The following is a 13,461-nucleotide window of genomic DNA, read 5'->3' as shown; positions in this document are numbered from 1 at the left end:
AGGCTAGGATAGATAATTTCTAAACTTTAGAAATTACATAATCGTCGTAGAATATTTTCCCAATGAAGTTATGAATCAATACTTCATCGTTGTGGCATTCCTTAGTATCTACAGGGCGTATGACGTCGATGCTCATGGGACAGATTGTGAAGTTGAGGTTTGCGATGCGGTTGTTGTTGGTGGTGGTAATGGTACTGTTGATGTTGTTGATGGTGGTACTGGTTATGTTGCTGGTGCTGCTGCTGGTGTTTGTAACCTTTACACCATATTCTCTAAAGCCACTACCCGAGCGCGAAGTTCGTTGACTTCTTCTATTACACCGGGGTGATTGTCGGTTCGGACGAGCGGATAAATAAGATCTAGAATTTGGTGTAGTATATAATCATGACGAGATACTCTGGAAATGAGAGATAAAATGGTGTTTCGGATAGGTTCGCCGGTAAGTGCTTCAGGTTCATTGCCAAGAGGGCAATGTGGTGGATGGAAAGGATCGCCTTCTTCTTGTCTCCAATGATTAAGGAGGCTACGAACCCATCCCCAATTCATCCAGAATAGATGATGGCTGATTGGTTGATCCATTCCAGTCACACTGCTTTCGGAGCTTGAGTGGGATTCCATTTCGGAATCCGAGAAACTTGAACTGATGACGAATTCCATTTCGTACGATTTGATAAAGGATTTTTCGATACGAAATGATTTTCCGGCTATCGGGTGGTATTCTAACTACATAGAATATCTATATATATAGATCAAAAGATTTCATAGATTATGGAGGAATTTACGGAATATGTCAGGCAAAGTTTACGGTAATAGATATGATAAGATATGATTTAGCAGATACGCTAAGATATGAATTTTGTCTATACACTATTCATGCAATCAATGCAGCAAGACGTGTCTAGACTAAGAATGATAAGCAGGTAATTTCCTAAGGATGGTAAGTAGATGATTTCCGACTAAAAATGATAAACAAAACTTTTGACATGCAGACACGGTCGAAGTCCAGACTCACTAATGCATCTTAACAACTATCAGTTAGACAAACTAATGCAAGACCTGGTTCGCTAAGACCACCGCTCTGATACCAACTGAAAGGACCCGTTCATATACATTATAAAAGATTCACAATAGTTGATTACATCACGAGGTATTTGACCTCTATATGATACATTTTAGAAACATTGCATTCGTTTTTAAATGACAAACTTTCTTTACAACGAAAGTTGACGGCATGCACACCATTTCATAATACATCCAACTATAATTGGCTTAACAATAATCTTGATGAACTCAATGACTCGAATGCAACGTCTTTCAAAATATGCCATGAATGACTCCAAGTAATATCCTTAAAATGAGCTAATGCACAGCGGAAGATTTCTTTAATACCTGAGAATAAACATGCTTTAAAGTGTCAACCAAAAGGTTGGTGAGTTCATAGGTTTATCATAACAATCATTTCAATATATTAATAGACCACAAGATTTTCGTTTATAAATATATGTACACTCACAAGTGTATAAAAGTATTCTATAAGTTGTAGGCACCCGGTAACAAGCCTTAACATTCATGTTTTACCCTCTGAAGTACACCAGATCAGGTGTGTTTAAAATAACCTCGAAGTACTAAAGCATCCCATAGTCAGGATGGGGTTTGTCAGACCCAATAGATCTATCTTTAGGATTCGCGCCTACCGTACATAGACAAGTAGTTTAATGTTACCAAGCTAAGGGTATATTTCTGGTTTAAACCCACATAGAATTAGTTTTAGTACTTGTGCCTACTTCGTAAAACATTTATAAAACAGCGCATGTATTCTCAGCCCAAAAATATATATTGCAAAAGCAATTAAAAAGGGAGCAAATGAAACTCACAATACTGTATTTCGTAGCAATTATGTATATGACGGCACTGAACAAGTGCAGGGTTTGTCTCGGATTCACGAACGTATCAATATTGTGATTCAATATTGCAGGAAAGTACGTAGACACAACGAAAATGATAAACGTTAGGTTGACCTCACGAGCAATACCCTCGATCAATACCCATAACCTCCATAGCTATAACCCATAATTTCCTTAGCTCTATCCCGTTTGAAAACTTATTTTGAAATCGTCTGAGTATAACTCCGTCGTAGTATTTTATGTATACTAATAATATCTTGAAATAATACAAAGAAAATATATATATGTAATTCGATTGAGAGAGTTTAGAGAAATATATTTTCAAGTTTCTATAAAATAATGAAACCTATTCAATTCTATTTATAATAGATTTTTGAATTATTAAAGTGAATTATTAAAGTATGAATTATTAAAGTGAATTATTAAAGTATGAATTATTAAAGTGAATTATTAAAGTGAATTATTAAAGTATGAATTATTAAAGTGAATTATTAAAGTGAATTATTAAAGTATGAATTATTAAAGTGAATTATTAAAGTGAATTATTAAAGTATAAATTATTAAAGTGAATTATTAAAGTGAATTATTAAAGTATAAATTATTAAAGTATGAATTATTAAAGTGAATTATTAAAGTAAATTATTAAAGTATGAATTATTAAAGTGAATTATTAAAGTATGAATTATTAAAGTGAATTATTAAAGTATGAATTATTAAAGTTAAAGTAAAGTAAAAGTAAAGTAAAGGTAAAGTTAAAGTATAGTAAAAGTATAAAACTATATACGTATAATACGCGTATAAATATATATAATATTTATTTAAATCGTTATATATATTTAATAAAATAAAATATAAATATCGTTATCTTTATCATACTGGTTAAGTAATGAGTTGTCAAAAGTGGTTCTAGATATTTATAAAAGATATATACGTTTTAATAATAAAGTTCTTTTTAAACTGAAAACGTTTTTTTTTTTTTACTTTTGAAACTAAATCAAATAAATATGATAATTTTGTTTTCCAAAACTAAATATATTTAAGAATTATTTTGTTATAAGGTTAAAATAATGGAAATCGTTATATCATAAAACATTTTAGAAAAGTAGAATTATATATATTCATAATAGGTTTCAAGTTTTTAAATTACAGTCTATTGGTGAAGCATGGGATAAAGTCCAAAGGTTAAATAAACGTATGAAATCATCTTAATGAAAAATGTCGAGTTACTTAACTTGTCGATATCCAACATCTAAGTTATTTACACTCCATGTTCTTATTTTCATATTAAATAAAATGAAAGTTAACATAGTTATCTTATCAAGGTCACGAGGAAAATATTATAAAACATGCCTTGGAAATTAAACAGGAATTTCCACTAACCCTTGTCTAGTTCCCGTTAATTGACACATTTGTTCTTATTTATAAATCACTTTACCATTTTTCGAATGTTGTCAAAAAGAATAGATTTCTTAAATCACAGTGGACCTCATAACATAGGCCCGTAATCATATCATAATGTATCTGATAATTCAATCATTTGATATTATCTCTTAATTCTGTCGATAAATATATCGAAACAAATACGTTCATGTAAAGTATCATATATCTAATACTTTGTTAATGTTTTCAGTTAATATTATATATTATATATACATATCTATATACTCATAATTGTTCGTGAATTGTCGAACACGGTCAAAGGGTAATTGATTACATGAATGTTGTTTCAAACTTTTTGAGATTCAACATTACAAATTCTGCTTATCGTGTCGGAAACATATAAAGGTTAAGTTTAAATTTGGTCGGAAATTTTCGGGTCGTCACAAGTATCTCCATAAATTCTTCATTCGTCAAATCAAATGAAACAATCATATAAATTCTCTTACGTGTTTCAAACACAAGCCAATAAATAAACCCATCTATAACTACGTTATTGTAAGGGTCCGTGAAATCAACGTGCTTAAGAAGTATATAATTACTTGATGGACTCCTCCACACCCTTGAACTTAATGTAAAGACCTCAACTTTCACATTGCATTCACATTTACAAATCTTGACTATCTTCGGGTCAAGAGTATTTGGACAAACCCCGAAACCAACAAAATAATATTCATAATGTGAACAACCTTTTTTCACATTCTGCATACCAATAGCAACAAGTTTTCTTATTGAAGGATTCCAAATAACAACGTCATTCGGTGTATACTTCCAATAATTACCAGGTACACCGACAAAACATAACAGGCCGTACGAGCTACCAACTAGTTGTAACTGCTCAAGCCCAAGGGTGTCGGCAGTGTTGAAAGCTTCGACGAGCCCAACACACCCACTATAGAGGACCTAGACTATACTAGACTCACTACACCAACACTTTGACGTTGGTTAGCCTTTAATTTTATAAATCCTTAGTGCACAATGTACATAGGCGATAGTGTCGACCATATATCTTTAGGCGGTATAACCGACCATATATTACTTAGGCGGCAGAGCCGACCATTTAATAAGAACAACAAAAGTGCACTAAGAACTTAAACACAAACTAAGGCTTGATCGGGAAACTTAATAAAAACACTTATATTAAATTACAATTACAATATTACTTACAAGCTTTCTCTTCTCTACTTTCGCTAACTCACACTCTTCTTCTCTTCTTCACAACTCACTTCTTATTTCACTCTCACTCACAACTCTCACAACTTACTTCACACTCTACAAATGAAATCCTCACCCTTATTTATACTACTCCATGGAAGTTTCTAGAAACTAGATATTTCCATGGATATATATAAATATCTAGATATTTTTATACATATAAATATCTAGATATTTCTTACACATAAATATCTAGATTTTTCCTTACATTTTAATATCTAGATATTTTTCATATACATATTAATATCTAGATATTTTACCCATATACATTAACTAATTCCATATTATTCTAAATTTGCATTGTATTTTAACACTCCTCCTCAATGCAAATTTTCTTCCAACGATGTCTTGCAGACCATTCCAAGTGCTTCTCTGAATTTTTCAAACTTTGGTTTACTTAGGCTCTTGGTGAATATATCTGCAACTTGTTCATCTGTCTTTGTTGGCACCATCTTGATCTCTCCTTCAAGGACCTTCTCGCGAACATAGTGATAGTGCACTTCTATATGTTTTGTTCTCGCATGAAAGACTGGATTTTCTGCTAGACGAATAGCTGATAGGTTATGGCAGAAAAGCTTTACTTGATAATCTGTTGATTGATGAAGATCTTCCATTAGTTGCTTCAACCACATAATTTCTTGTGTTGCTGATGCTGCCGATCGATATTCTACTTCAGTGCTTGACAAGGATACTGTTGGTTGTCTCTTGCTGCACCATGATATTACTCCCGATCCAAGACTAAACATGTATCCAGTTGTTGACCGTCGTGTATCATAGTCTCCAGCGTAATCGGCGTCACAATATCCAGTCACGTGACATTCTTTTGTTTTCTTGTATAAAATACCAAAGTTGATAGTGCCTTTAACATACCTTAAGATGCGTCGTACAACATCAAGGTGAGGCTTCTTCGGATTGCTCATGTATCGACTAACCACTCCAACTGCATAAGATATGTCTGGCCGGCTTAGTGTGAGATAAATAAGACTTCTGACCATCTTTCGATACATGGTAACATCTTGAAGACTTTTTCCTTCATCTGCTCGTAGTTTTGTATTCGGATCCATTGGGGTTGAGATAGGTTTGCAATTAAGCATTCCGTACTTTTGTAAAAGATCTCGCGCATATTTCTGTTATTTCTGTTGTCCCATAAATAATCCTTCTCTTTTCTGCTCTATTTCGAGTCCAAGAAAATGTTTGAGTTCTCCAAGCTCCTTCATATGAAATCTGATAGACAGATTCTCTCTTGTCCTTTGGATCTCCTCATAGTGATCTCCCGTGATGATTAAGTCATCCACATATACTAGCACTATGGCTAGTTTTCCTTGATCTTTTTTCACAAATAAACTAGAATCTGAAGGAGCAACTGTGAAACCACTTTGTACCAAAAACTCACCAATTTTCCCGTACCAAGCTCTTGGAGCCTGCTTCAAGCCATATAGTGCCTTCTTTAATTTGCAGACATGCTCAGGATGAATCTTGTTCTCAAAGCCTCTTGGTTGCTCCATATAAATGTCTTTGTCAAGTTCTCCATGTAAGAAAGCGTTCTTGACATCCATCTGCCACAGCTTCCAAGATTTGCTAGCGGCTAAAGCTAGTAGAGCTCGAATTGTTGTGATCTTCACCACTGGACTAAACGTTTCTTCATAATCCAGCCCATATTGTTGAGAAAAACCTCTATCAACAAGTCGAGCTTTATACCTTTCAATGGATCCATCTGATCGAGTCTTCACCTTGTAAACCCATTTACAAGATATTGGTTTTACATCTTTTGGCTTTGGAACTAAACTCCATGTCTGGTTTTCTTTTAGTGCATTAATTTCTTCTTCCATCGCTTTCTGCCATTCTTGACTTTGTGCTGCTTCTTCATAAGTGGAAGGCTCAATAGGTATTGATTCATCCACATGAGCAGCATTGGCATACCTCAGATTAGGTTGTCTCGGCCTTGTTGATCTCCGTAATTCTTGCACATGCTCCTCGGCATCCATTTGGCTTGGACGAACCTCTTCGGATGTAGATTGATGTACCCCAGTTTTCCATGGACTCTTTTTCTTAGAGTACGATCCATCTCCTTCTTTAATTGGATCCGATATGTGCTCTTTATGTTCTTCTTTCTCTTCTGGAACTTCTTTTAATCCATGAGATTCTGGAAGCTCTATCTTTTGAGGTGACCACCATGAAGAAGCTTCATCAAATACCACATTTCTTGAAGTATGGCACTTTCCAGTATTTGGATCACAACATCTCCATCCTTTTCTTGATTCATCATAACCGACAAAAATGCACCGAATTGCCTTCTTATCAAATTTGCTTCGGAGATGATCTGGCACGAAGACGTAGCATACACATCCAAAAACCTTGAGATGGTTGACGGTTGGTTTGATCTTCCATAATCTTTCATATGGTGAAATATATCCCAACTTTGTTTGTGGGAGTCTGTTAATCACGTACGATGCCGTCCTCATACATTCGGCCCAAAATCTGCCTGGTACATTCTTACCATGAAGCATACTTCGACAAGTTTCGGCAAGGTGACGATTCTTGCGTTCCGCCACTCCATTCTACTGTGGAGTATTGGGACAAGTTAATTGTCTTCTAATCTTGTGCTTCTCAAGATAGATATTGAACTCAGTCGATAAATATTCTCCTCCATTATCTGTGCGTAAGCACCGGATCTTAGTATTGAGCTCACTTTCTACCTTGTTCTTGAACTCTTTAAACTTCAGAAAAGTCTCCGACTTCTCCTTCATGAAGTAAACCCACACATATCTTGAGAAGTCATCAATGAATGTCACCATATATTTCATACCTCCAAGTGATGTTTGTTTCACTGGGCCGAAGACATCTGAGTGTATGAGCTCTAGTGGTGTCTTGGACTGATGCTCTGACTCCTTGAATGGCAATTGGTGAGCTTTGCCAAATTGACATCCAGCACATATTGTATCTGTTCGGATATCAATTTGAGGAAGGCCATTTACTATGTGTTTCACCATCATCTCCTTTAACTTGTTGTAGCCCACATGCCCAAGACGTTCATGCCAAAGATCAGCCGTCTCATTCTTTCGAGTCTTATCGACATATGCCGTTTCAGCAGATAGTACATAGACCGACTCTATTCTTATTCCTTGCATAATTGGATTGCCAACCACCTTCACTCTCTTGAATACGGACACATCTTCTGGTCCAAAGAGCACATAATTCCCTTCTGCTGTCAATTGTGGTACTGATAGTAAATTCTTCTTTAGGCCAGGGACAAGATACACCTTCTCGAGTTGGAGCTTATGAGAGCCGCCTTCATTTGGAATTATTGTCTTTCCAATGTGAGAAATAGGCAACCTTGAATTGTTGGCTGTCAACACGACTCTCTTTCCTTTGTAATCCTCCATTTCTTGCAGCTTCGTCCCATCGTTGGTCATATGATTTGAGCACCCAGAATTGATGATCCAATCATCTTTGTAGTTTATTTTTGACTTTAAGGTTGCTGCAAGAGCTTGATCATCCATGTCAGCTTCAACGGAGAGTCCTGCTTCTGCATCCCATGTTTCCTCATTAATGGTTGCTTCGAATGTGACCTCTTTCTTCTCATCTCTTGCGGCAGCCACATTTCCTTCGAAAGTTCGCCTTCTGGGGAATCTACATTCTCGAGCAAAAAGACCCTTCTTGCCACAATTGAAGCATTCACCATTCTTTCTCTTATCATTTTCCCCGTATTGTTGGCGATGATCTCTTCTTCCTTGTTGAGCTCCCCCTGAAGCGTTGCCTTTTGATTTTGGGTGACCCTTCCACCCATATGTCTTACTTTCTTTCATCGCCTCTTGTCTTCGAGATGTTGCTTTCTTTTTATTGGTGAAGAGTGCATCTTCTCCGTCTTTTATGGTTACTTCATTCATCTTCTTGGCTAATGCCTCTTGATTAGCCAACAAATTCTCCAGCTCTATTAATGATGGTTGAGTAGGCCATCCTCTCACAGCGGCTATAAATCCATTATACTCGGACCTTAAGCCATGGATGATAATTCTCTTCATCCTTGCATCACTCACTTTCTCTTCAGGAGCAAGTTGAGATATCTCACGGCAAATTGATTTCACCTTGGTGAAATACTGAGAAATAGACAGACTTCCTTGTGAGATACCCGCGAGCTCATTTTCCAAGAGCTGGAGGCGTGCTTCATTCTTCTTTGAAAATAATTTTTCAAAAGTTTCCCAAGCTGCCTTTGGTGTTTTCTCGTCACGGATGTGCTCCAATAGATCCTCCTCGATTGTAGTCTTCAATATAAATAAAGCCTTCCCGGCCTTGATGTTCCATTTTCTCAAGGCTTCAGCATTTTCTTTCGGTGGAGGCGTTGTGTCACTGCCAGCAACTATTTCCCATAAATTCTGTCCTTGTAGGTAGGATTCTATGCAAGTCCGCCAATAACCATAGTTGTGGTTATTGAGACTCTTAATTCCACTGCTCGTACTTGCAAGATCTGCCATCATGACGTCCAACGTCCAATAAGCTTGGTCCCTGACCGATGAGCTTTCACAGTTCCTAACTGTGCTCCGACAAAATCTTCCTTAGAGCCTTGGTGAAAACAAGCCGATGTAAACGTCCAACGTTTACCGATTTCCTCCACTAGAAATGGTCCCGAACGACCCGCTCTGATACCAATTGTTGAAAGCTTCGACGAGCCCAACACACCCACTATAGAGGACCTAGACTATACTAGACTCACTACACCAACACTTTGACGTTGGTTAGCCTTTAATTTTATAAATCCTTAGTGCACAATGTACTTAGGCGACAGTGTCGACCATATATCTTTAGGCGGTATAACCGACCATATATTACTTAGGCGGCAGAGCCGACCATTTAATAAGAACAACAAAAGTGCACTAAGAACTTAAACACAAACTAAGGCTTGATCGGGAAACTTAATAAAAACACTTATATTAAATTACAATTACAATATTACTTACAAGCTTTCTCTTCTCTACTTTCGCTAACTCACACTCTTCTTCTCTTCTTCACAACTCACTTCTTATTTCACTCTCACTCACAACTCTCACAACTTACTTCACACTCTACAAATGAAATCCTCACCCTTATTTATACTACTCCATGGAAGTTTCTAGAAACTAGATATTTCCATGGATATATATAAATATCTAGATATTTTTATACATATAAATATCTAGATATTTCTTACACATAAATATCTAGATTTTTCCTTACATTTTAATATCTAGATATTTTTCATATACATATTAATATCTAGATATTTTACCCATATACATTAACTAATTCCATATTATTCTAAATTTGCATTGTATTTTAACAGGCAGTTGTCATATAAAGCATGTGGTCGGGGAAAGTATCATCATCAACAATCGAAACCAAAAATCCTTGTGAAGGACGAGTGTACCTTAAAAGAAGATGTTGCCACTGAGGATGGTGGGTGGTGTAATCAGAATTAAACTTGAAGGTACTGATTAAAAGCTTACATGGCTTTGAAACCGATCTGAATCGAATCAATGATTTAGCAGGAAGCCATTTCATGATCTCAATTTGTATTTCAAAAGGTACGTGGTATGACTTTATTCTTTTGCGCCTCATATTTGAGTTTGTAGGGTTTCTGCAAGTCACGTTCTAAAACTATATGAATTGATCAACGATTGTTATATCATTTCATATTTAATTTAATTCAATATATAAAAAAAAAAAGATTTTGATTTGTAGGGTTTGTAGGCTATTATTGTCACAGATCATTACTGGCCCGGCCCGGCCCAACCTAGCCTTAGAATAATACGGACTTTAATTTAATCATGTATCAATGTATCATCATGTATACGTCATAAATTCATAATAACACATTAAATATTAGTTTAGGAAGTTTTGTCGGTCCAATATCAAGCAATGGGTACAATCACATTTGAGAAAATTGAGTTTAGGCCAGTGACAACGTGAGGGAATTAAGCCGTGGTGGACAGGTCTATTGACAATGAGCTGTTTATTTTGTTATTAACTCTACTGATTTATCACTTTCTAATTCCCAGTGTGACCATCTTCAGTTTTTGATCAACATCTACTTCTACTCTATAAATTAAAAGAAGATTCTTATTAACTAATAAATCTTTACAAAATCTCTTTTAAGACTCTTACATCAATTAATTCAACAAAAGACATTAATTAATCTACCCTTTAATCTAATGGCCCATATTCATCTTCCTTTAATATTAGCTAATAAATCAAACAACTTTAATCATGTACCTAAAATACCACTAAATCAAAAAGAACAACAACGGAGCTTCTAACAAAATTAGGGTTTCATTCTACATTCGAGTTGCCAATAACACATTATAGAAGACAACAATATCACTGGGGTTCAACAATATCACTGGAGCCTTCGTCATCATCAAAATCTCTGATCTCTGATTCATCTATCCGTAACAATCGATGAATATCGATAACTTCTTCACACTTTATTCTTATCGATTCAAGAAGAACACCATTACAGGAGGACTTCAATTCGATTGAAATATCACCATCTAATAATCCAACACGAAGCCATAACAGATCCAATCGGAAAACTTTTGATAGAATCCGAAAAAACTTTTGACGACAAGTGAAATCGTTAATAGCATCTGATTCAACATATATGTAAGTTTTAATTTAGTTATAATGCTAGATTTAAACTCGAATCGTCACAGATACATATGTTTAAATTGTGTTGAACTCGAATCGTCCTTAATGTTTGAATTAACATCTGATTCAACTTTGTATCTCAATAACTTTGTGTTAGTGTGTTTTGTGTAAATATTAGTGTAGTTGTTTAGGGTTTTTTTTTTTTTTCACGCTTGTGGTTTAAATTGTCTGACTTTATGATTTGGGTTTGATCAGGTAATGGAATTTGAATGAATGATTTCACGGTAAGAATGTGATAAGTAACTATGTTCTTGATTCATTATTTATCTCATCTCATTCTCATACTTGTGTGTACCAACATAAGTTGAGCTTCCAATTCGATTCTATGGAGAAAACCCTCAGTGTTCATGACGATATATGTGGCCTATACTGGGTAAATTGATGTATCTTTATCATTCTTTGTGACTTTTCTAAGTTTGTATTTCAGCAATTATTGAAAGTAACATTTTTTAAGTATATCAATTCTTGTATGTATTTTACCACATATTCAGGATCTAAAAAGGAGAATCAAAATAATGCCTTAGATCCAAAACCAAATATAAATGGGTGAAATATGTTTGATATTGTGCCAATTCTGGACGTATAACTATGTAGTGAATGATATAAAATTTGATCATCACTTGTCAGTTGTTGCTACATCAATTTATTAAGGTCATCATCTTCTATGCCTCGGGTGATTAAGCCTTTTATACAGTGGGTCTCTATACTATGTTTGCTGCTAGGCATCTAATCCTATTTAATGTGTGAGTTTCTTTGATGGGGGTCGACAGACGAGACTCTTGAGTTATTTTAAATTCAGAAAAGTTATCACTGCCATTTGTGTCTATGATTGTCACAATTAAGACTTCTATAACTTTGAAATGGGTGAAGCCACTGATCGATTTGGTTCAAGCGATTAAGAAGCAAGTCATCATCTTGCCTGATCAATTATAATAACCTGATACATATTTTGAAGGTCCATCATTACTGTTTTTACTCTTTCAGATTGCGAAAAACCAAGGTGAACTGTATTCAGTGATGACAAATAGTCCTCTTCGTTTTGAATGGATCCAGAATTTTAAGCTCATTGGTGAAGAGTTTTACTTTTACTTCGGAAACGGTCATTTGTAAATCATTATGTTGCTTTTGATCATTCGAATGAAATTACTTTAGTATCGGGTCGTTAAGTGCAAGTGACTCTGCATCAATTTATGATGTTAATAGTAATTTGACTATTTGAATACGTATTTTTTTCTCAAGTTTTGACAATATTCATGATGGGCTGAGTTGCAGGTAGGATATATGTTGGTTCATTAGATGGATACCATCACTCAATTTTGTCATCTTGCGTCGTTACAAAATTCATGTGAAGATGCTTCAAGATTATAGTGATACAAGTCAATCGAATTGTTGATTGTTATGGCTACGTGGTATATATATCTCACACAAAGTTGTGATTAGTTATAAACATGAATTAAACAACTTTCATCAACTTGCCATTTTGTTTGTGATAGATCAACAATTTAGTGATCTTAAATACAAGGAAGGTAAACCACTTTTTATTTTAAGTAAATGTGTTTTATTTAGTGATCTTAAATACAAAGAAGGTAAACCACTTTTTATTGAAATTGTTGATTATATCATTTTATGTTGTGATCATACAGATTGGACCTTCTTATAGAAAAGTCGCCCTGAAGTTACTTTACTATATTAACTCGCTTGATAGGTCCATAAGATTTGACATAAAATGTGTGTTTGCAAATGTCCACCGTAACCCTATGTCATTATTATATCGAACAACCTATATTTGATTGGTGTTTATCGTTAACTTCTTATTGTTTAATTTAATAGATGCATCATTCAGGAAACTATTCGCAACAGAGTTTCATTGCCAACAACACTTTGATTATGCTTGAGCATAACCATCTAACTATACACTACTACTTTAATTTAATACATTCATTATAAACATTACTCTTGATTAAACCCTCACGAAGCCCCGCGAATTCGCGAGTCTTCAGCTAGTTATTATTATTATCCTCACAATACATATACACTTGATGTATTCGATACCTCTTGAACATATCGTTATAATTGTTGTCACCCAAGCCATGAATATGCCTGATCAGGAGCAGGTAGTTGGTGCAATTCACCATGGACAACACACACAAAGACAGTGATGATTACCAAATTTGATATTCACTTAATTGATATCCATTATATGAAATTCAAAACAATCTCTACA

Source organism: Rutidosis leptorrhynchoides, chromosome 4 (assembly GCF_046630445.1).
Source record: "Rutidosis leptorrhynchoides isolate AG116_Rl617_1_P2 chromosome 4, CSIRO_AGI_Rlap_v1, whole genome shotgun sequence".
Taxonomy (NCBI): domain Eukaryota; kingdom Viridiplantae; phylum Streptophyta; class Magnoliopsida; order Asterales; family Asteraceae; genus Rutidosis; species Rutidosis leptorrhynchoides.
Note: the sequence above shows the minus strand (reverse complement) of the source record.